Here is an 8,297-nt window from a genome sequence, read left to right as displayed (position 1 = left end):
AAGCTTGCATCTGTTATAGTTTTGGAGAAAAATGTGTTCATTTCATGTATGCGCGAAATGCCTTAAAAATGGCTTTAAAATGGATTTGGAGCATGGAGACGATTATCTCGGGATTGCAAGATAACCAAACAAAACTTTTAGTGGATTTCTACTTATTTTATTAAATATCATCTCCACCAAACAGGACAAGCTTGCATCTGTTATAGTTTTGGAGAAAAATGTGTTCATTTCATGTATGCGCGAAATGCCTTAAAAATGGCTTTAAAATGGATTTGGAGCATGGAGACGATTATCTCGGGATTGCAAGATAACCAAACAAAACTTTTAGTGGATTTCTACTTATTTTATTAAATATCATCTCCACCAAACAGGACAAGCTTGCATCTGTTATAGTTTTGGAGAAAAATGTGTTCATTTCATGTATGCGCGAAATGCCTTAAAAATGGCTTTAAAATGGATTTGGAGCATGGAGACGATTATCTCGGGATTGCAAGATAACCAAACAAAACTTTTAGTGGATTTCTACTTATTTTATTAAATATCATCTCCACCAAACAGGACAAGCTTGCATGTGTTATAGTTTTGGAGAAAAATGTGTTCATTTCATGTATGCGCAAAATGCCTTTGAAATGGCTTTAAAATGGATTTGGAGCATGGAGACGATTATCTCAGGATGGCAATATAAACAAACGAAACTTTTAGTAGATTTCTACTTATTTTATTAAATATTATCTCCACCAAACAGGACAAGCTTGCATCTGTTATAGTTTTGGAGAAAAATGTGTTCATTTCATGTATGCGCGAAATGCCTTAAAAATGGCTTTAAAATGGATTTGGAGCATGGAGACGATTATCTCGGGATTGCAAGATAACCAAACAAAACTTTTAGTGGATTTCTACTTATTTTATTAAATATCATCTCCACCAAACAGGACAAGCTTGCATCTGTTATAGTTTTGGAGAAAAATGTGTTCATTTCATGTATGCGCGAAATGCCTTAAAAATGGCTTTAAAATGGATTTGGAGCATGGAGACGATTATCTCGGGATTGCAAGATAACCAAACAAAACTTTTAGTGGATTTCTACTTATTTTATTAAATATCATCTCCACCAAACAAGACAAGCTTGCATGTGTTATAGTTTTGGAGAAAATGTGTTCATTTCATGTATGCGCAAAATGCCTTTGAAATGGCTTTAAAATGGATTTGGAGCATGGAGACGATTATCTCAGGATGGCAATATAAACAAACGAAACTTTTAGTAGATTTCTACTTATTTTATTAAATATTATCTCCACCAAACAGGACAAGCTTGCATCTGTTATAGTTTTGGAGAAAAATGTGTTCATTTCATGTATGCGCGAAATGCCTTAAAAATGGCTTTAAAATGGATTTGGAGCATGGAGACGATTATCTCGGGATTGCAAGATAACCAAACAAAACTTTTAGTGGATTTCTACTTATTTTATTAAATATCATCTCCACCAAACAGGACAAGCTTGCATCTGTTATAGTTTTGGAGAAAAATGTGTTCATTTCATGTATGCGCGAAATGCCTTAAAAATGGCTTTAAAATGGATTTGGAGCATGGAGACGATTATCTCGGGATTGCAAGATAACCAAACAAAACTTTTAGTGGATTTCTACTTATTTTATTAAATATCATCTCCACCAAACAGGACAAGCTTGCATCTGTTATAGTTTTGGAGAAAAATGTGTTCATTTCATGTATGCGCGAAATGCCTTAAAAATGGCTTTAAAATGGATTTGGAGCATGGAGACGATTATCTCGGGATTGCAATATAACCAAACAAAACTTTTAGTGGATTTCTACTTATTTTATTAAATATCATCTCCACCAAACAGGACAAGCTTGCATCTGTTATAGTTTTGGAGAAAAATGTGTTCATTTCATGTATGCGCGAAATGCCTTAAAAATGGCCTTAAAATGGATTTGGAGCATGGAGACGATTATCTCGGGATTGCAAGATAACCAAACAAAACTTTTAGTGGATTTCTACTTATTTTATTAAATATCATCTCCACCAAACAGGACAAGCTTGCATCTGTTATAGTTTTGGAGAAAAATTTGTTCATTTCATGTATGCGCGAAATGCCTTAAAAATGGCTTTAAAATGGATTTGGAGCATGGAGACGATTATCTCGGGATTGCAAGATAACCAAACAAAACTTTTAGTGGATTTCTACTTATTTTATTAAATATCATCTCCACCAAACAGGACAAGCTTGCATCTGTTATAGTTTTGGAGAAAAATGTGTTCATTTCATGTATGCGCGAAATGCCTTAAAAATGGCTTTAAAATGGATTTGGAGCATGGAGACGATTATCTCGGGATTGCAAGATAACCAAACAAAACTTTTAGTGGATTTCTACTTATTTTATTAAATATCATCTCCACCAAACAGGACAAGCTTGCATGTGTTATAGTTTTGGAGAAAAATGTGTTCATTTCATTTATGCGCAAAATGCCTTTGAAATGGCTTTAAAATGGATTTGGAGCATGGAGACGATTATCTCGGGATTGCAAGATAACCAAACAAAACTTTTAGTGGATTTCTACTTATTTTATTAAATATCATCTCCACCAAACAGGACAAGCTTGCATCTGTTATAGTTTTGGAGAAAAATGTGTTCATTTCATGTATGCGCGAAATGCCTTAAAAATGACTTTAAAATGGATTTGGAGCATGGAGACGATTATCTCGGGATTGCAAGATAACCAAACAAAACTTTTAGTGGATTTCTACTTATTTTATTAAATATCATCTCCACCAAACAGGACAAGCTTGCATCTGTTATAGTTTTGGAGAAAAATGTGTTCATTTCATGTATGCGCGAAATGCCTTAAAAATGGCTTTAAAATGGATTTGGAGCATGGAGACGATTATCTCGGGATTGCAAGATAACCAAACAAAACTTTTAGTGGATTTCTACTTATTTTACTAAATATCATCTCCACCAAACAGGTTAAGCTTGCATCTGTTATAGTTTTGGAGAAAAATGTGTTCATTTCATTTATGCGCAAAATGCCTTTGAAATGGCTTTAAAATGGATTTGGAGCATGGAGACGATTATCTCGGGATTGCAAGATAACCAAACAAAACTTTTAGTGGATTTCTACTTATTTTATTAAATATCATCTCCACCAAACAGGACAAGCTTGCATCTGTTATAGTTTTGGAGAAAAATGTGTTCATTTCATGTATGCGCGAAATGCCTTAAAAATGACTTTAAAATGGATTTGGAGCATGGAGACGATTATCTCGGGATTGCAAGATAACCAAACAAAACTTTTAGTGGATTTCTACTTATTTTATTAAATATCATCTCCACCAAACAGGACAAGCTTGCATCTGTTATAGTTTTGGAGAAAAATGTGTTCATTTCATGTATGCGCGAAATGCCTTAAAAATGGCTTTAAAATGGATTTGGAGCATGGAGACGATTATCTCGGGATTGCAAGATAACCAAACAAAACTTTTAGTGGATTTCTACTTATTTTACTAAATATCATCTCCACCAAACAGGTTAAGCTTGCATCTGTTATAGTTTTGGAGAAAAATGTGTTCATTTCATGTATGCGCGAAATGCCTTAAAAATGGCTTTAAAATGGATTTGGAGCATGGAGACGATTATCTCGGGATTGCAAGATAACCAAACAAAACTTTTAGTGGATTTCTACTTATTTTATTAAATATCATCTCCACCAAACAGGACAAGCTTGCATGTGTTATAGTTTTGGAGAAAAATGTGTTCATTTCATGTATGCGCAAAATGCCTTTGAAATGGCTTTAAAATGGATTTGGAGCATGGAGACGATTATCTCAGGATGGCAATATAAACAAACGAAACTTTTAGTAGATTTCTACTTATTTTATTAAATATTATCTCCACCAAACAGGACAAGCTTGCATCTGTTATAGTTTTGGAGAAAAATGTGTTCATTTCATGTATGCGCGAAATGCCTTAAAAATGGCTTTAAAATGGATTTGGAGCATAGAGACGATTATCTCGGGATTGCAAGATAACCAAACAAAACTTTTAGTGGATTTCTACTTATTTTATTAAATATCATCTCCACCAAACAGGACAAGCTTGCATGTGTTATAGTTTTGGAGAAAAATGTGTTCATTTCATGTATGCGCAAAATGCCTTTGAAATGGCTTTAAAATGGATTTGGAGCATAGAGACGATTATCTCGGGATTGCAAGATAACCAAACAAAACTTTTAGTGGATTTCTACTTATTTTATTAAATATCATCTCCACCAAACAGGACAAGCTTGCATCTGTTATAGTTTTGGAGAAAAATGTGTTCATTTCATGTATGCGCGAAATGCCTTAAAAATGGCTTTAAAATGGATTTGGAGCATGGAGACGATTATCTCGGGATTGCAAGATAACCAAACAAAACTTTTAGTGGATTTCTACTTATTTTATTAAATATCATCTCCACCAAACAGGACAAGCTTGCATCTGTTATAGTTTTGGAGAAAAATGTGTTCATTTCATGTATGCGCGAAATGCCTTAAAAATGGCTTTAAAATGGATTTGGAGCATGGAGACGATTATCTCGGGATTGCAAGATAACCAAACAAAACTTTTAGTGGATTTCTACTTATTTTATTAAATATCATCTCCACCAAACAGGACAAGCTTGCATCTGTTATAGTTTTGGAGAAAAATGTGTTCATTTCATGTATGCGCGAAATGCCTTAAAAATGGCTTTAAAATGGATTTGGAGCATGGAGACGATTATCTCGGGATTGCAAGATAACCAAACAAAACTTTTAGTGGATTTCTACTTATTTTATTAAATATCATCTCCACCAAACAGGACAAGCTTGCATCTGTTATAGTTTTGGAGAAAAATGTGTTCATTTCATGTATGCGCGAAATGCCTTAAAAATGGCTTTAAAATGGATTTGGAGCATGGAGACGATTATCTCGGGATTGCAAGATAACCAAACAAAACTTTTAGTGGATTTCTACTTATTTTATTAAATATCATCTCCACCAAACAGGACAAGCTTGCATCTGTTATAGTTTTGGAGAAAAATGTGTTCATTTCATGTATGCGCGAAATGCCTTAAAAATGGCTTTAAAATGGATTTGGAGCATGGAGACGATTATCTCGGGATTGCAAGATAACCAAACAAAACTTTTAGTGGATTTCTACTTATTTTATTAAATATCATCTCCACCAAACAGGACAAGCTTGCATGTGTTATAGTTTTGGAGAAAAATGTGTTCATTTCATGTATGCGCAAAATGCCTTTGAAATGGCTTTAAAATGGATTTGGAGCATGGAGACGATTATCTCGGGATTGCAAGATAACCAAACAAAACTTTTAGTGGATTTCTACTTATTTTATTAAATATCATCTCCACCAAACAGGACAAGCTTGCATCTGTTATAGTTTTGGAGAAAAATGTGTTCATTTCATGTATGCGCGAAATGCCTTAAAAATGGCTTTAAAATGGATTTGGAGCATGGAGACGATTATCTCGGGATTGCAAGATAACCAAACAAAACTTTTAGTGGATTTCTACTTATTTTATTAAATATCATCTCCACCAAACAGGACAAGCTTGCATCTGTTATAGTTTTGGAGAAAAATGTGTTCATTTCATGTATGCGCGAAATGCCTTAAAAATGGCTTTAAAATGGATTTGGAGCATGGAGACGATTATCTCGGGATTGCAAGATAACCAAACAAAACTTTTAGTGGATTTCTACTTATTTTATTAAATATCATCTCCACCAAACAGGACAAGCTTGCATCTGTTATAGTTTTGGAGAAAAATGTGTTCATTTCATGTATGCGCGAAATGCCTTAAAAATGGCTTTAAAATGGATTTGGAGCATGGAGACGATTATCTCGGGATTGCAAGATAACCAAACAAAACTTTTAGTGGATTTCTACTTATTTTATTAAATATCATCTCCACCAAACAGGACAAGCTTGCATCTGTTATAGTTTTGGAGAAAAATGTGTTCATTTCATGTATGCGCGAAATGCCTTAAAAATGGCTTTAAAATGGATTTGGAGCATGGAGACGATTATCTCGGGATTGCAAGATAACCAAACAAAACTTTTAGTGGATTTCTACTTATTTTATTAAATATCATCTCCACCAAACAGGACAAGCTTGCATCTGTTATAGTTTTGGAGAAAAATGTGTTCATTTCATGTATGCGCGAAATGCCTTAAAAATGGCTTTAAAATGGATTTGGAGCATGGAGACGATTATCTCGGGATTGCAAGATAACCAAACAAAACTTTTAGTGGATTTCTACTTATTTTATTAAATATCATCTCCACCAAACAGGACAAGCTTGCATCTGTTATAGTTTTGGAGAAAAATGTGTTCATTTCATGTATGCGCGAAATGCCTTAAAAATGGCTTTAAAATGGATTTGGAGCATGGAGACGATTATCTCGGGATTGCAATATAACCAAACAAAACTTTTAGTGGATTTCTACTTATTTTATTAAATATCATCTCCACCAAACAGGACAAGCTTGCATCTGTTATAGTTTTGGAGAAAAATGTGTTCATTTCATGTATGCGCGAAATGCCTTAAAAATGGCTTTAAAATGGATTTGGAGCATGGAGACGATTATCTCGGGATTGCAAGATAACCAAACAAAACTTTTAGTGGATTTCTACTTATTTTATTAAATGTCATCTCCACCAAACAGGACAAGCTTGCATCTGTTATAGTTTTGGAGAAAAATGTGTTCATTTCATGTATGCGCGAAATGCCTTAAAAATGGCTTTAAAATGGATTTGGAGCATGGAGACGATTATCTCGGGATTGCAAGATAACCAAACAAAACTTTTAGTGGATTTCTACTTATTTTATTAAATATCATCTCCACCAAACAGGACAAGCTTGCATCTGTTATAGTTTTGGAGAAAAATGTGTTCATTTCATGTATGCGCGAAATGCCTTAAAAATGGCTTTAAAATGGATTTGGAGCATGGAGACGATTATCTCGGGATTGCAAGATAACCAAACAAAACTTTTAGTGGATTTCTACTTATTTTATTAAATATCATCTCCACCAAACAGGACAAGCTTGCATCTGTTATAGTTTTGGAGAAAAATGTGTTCATTTCATGTATGCGCGAAATGCCTTAAAAATGGCTTTAAAATGGATTTGGAGCATGGAGACGATTATCTCGGGATTGCAAGATAACCAAACAAAACTTTTAGTGGATTTCTACTTATTTTATTAAATATCATCTCCACCAAACAGGACAAGCTTGCATCTGTTATAGTTTTGGAGAAAAATGTGTTCATTTCATGTATGCGCGAAATGCCTTAAAAATGGCTTTAAAATGGATTTGGAGCATGGAGACGATTATCTCGGGATTGCAAGATAACCAAACAAAACTTTTAGTGGATTTCTACTTATTTTATTAAATATCATCTCCACCAAACAGGACAAGCTTGCATCTGTTATAGTTTTGGAGAAAAATGTGTTCATTTCATGTATGCGCGAAATGCCTTAAAAATGGCTTTAAAATGGATTTGGAGCATGGAGACGATTATCTCGGGATTGCAAGATAACCAAACAAAACTTTTAGTGGATTTCTACTTATTTTATTAAATATCATCTCCACCAAACAGGACAAGCTTGCATGTGTTATAGTTTTGGAGAAAAATGTGTTCATTTCATGTATGCGCAAAATGCCTTAAAAATGGCTTTAAAATGGATTTGGAGCATGGAGACGATTATCTCAGGATGGCAATATAAACAAACGAAACTTTTAGTAGATTTCTACTTATTTTATTAAATATTATCTCCACCAAACAGGACAAGCTTGCATCTGTTATAGTTTTGGAGAAAAATGTGTTCATTTCATGTATGCGCGAAATGCCTTAAAAATGGCTTTAAAATGGATTTGGAGCATGGAGACGATTATCTCGGGATTGCAAGATAACCAAACAAAACTTTTAGTGGATTTCTACTTATTTTATTAAATATCATCTCCACCAAACAGGACAAGCTTGCATCTGTTATAGTTTTGGAGAAAAATGTGTTCATTTCATGTATGCGCGAAATGCCTTAAAAATGGCTTTAAAATGGATTTGGAGCATGGAGACGATTATCTCGGGATTGCAAGATAACCAAACAAAACTTTTAGTGGATTTCTACTTATTTTATTAAATATCATCTCCACCAAACAGGACAAGCTTGCATCTGTTATAGTTTTGGAGAAAAATGTGTTCATTTCATGTATGCGCGAAATGCCTTAAAAAT

Source organism: Anomaloglossus baeobatrachus, unplaced genomic scaffold, assembly GCF_048569485.1.
Source record: "Anomaloglossus baeobatrachus isolate aAnoBae1 unplaced genomic scaffold, aAnoBae1.hap1 Scaffold_265, whole genome shotgun sequence".
NCBI lineage: Eukaryota > Metazoa > Chordata > Amphibia > Anura > Aromobatidae > Anomaloglossus > Anomaloglossus baeobatrachus.
The sequence above is the reverse complement of the archived record's forward strand: the minus strand, read 5'-3'. Positions refer to the sequence as shown.